The sequence below is a fragment of the Eimeria mitis genome, genomic scaffold (assembly GCF_000499745.2).
Source record: "Eimeria mitis Houghton genomic scaffold, Emh_scaff613, whole genome shotgun sequence".
NCBI classification, from domain to species: Eukaryota; Apicomplexa; class Conoidasida; order Eucoccidiorida; family Eimeriidae; genus Eimeria; species Eimeria mitis.
The window spans coordinates 4,011-4,570 of NW_013574337.1; positions in this window are offsets into that span (position 1 = coordinate 4,011).

Genomic DNA, 560 nt, shown 5'->3' on the forward strand with positions numbered 1-560 from the left:
TGTAGTGCGCTAGCACTACAAGCAAGCGCTGATACTTTGTACTAAATTAGCAACCATAAGTACTATGAGACAGTATAAGTGAAACCTAAATTACGAATATAAGCTAATTTAGTCTAGAGGGACGAATAGAGCTGAACCACTGTTAGCGTATCAGGTTTATAGAAAGGAGGTGGAGCCGGTGCAGCGTTGCCAGGGTCGACTGTCCCCGCGACTAGCGACCCGCCGAGGGATTGCTAGCGGAAGGTCGAAGGTCCGAGTGGCAGAGACCATTTTTCCGAGAAAATTCCTTTGAAACTACGTCAATAACTGACATTTTTCGACTAATTATTCGCTGTACGGTTGAATTCCTTGCGTAACCCTTAGTTTCGCAGTGCCATTCAGTCGGTTGAACACACAAGAGGTCATTACACAAGAGGTCATTACATTTGGGGGCTGTTCCGGGAACCAGTGAAGGAGAATTTCCTATCACTTTGGAACGTAGTTGCTCGCCAAACGCGATAAAATTCACTCGTATCAAACCAAGCAACCGGAGAGTCGAGTTCGACGAACGGGAAACGACG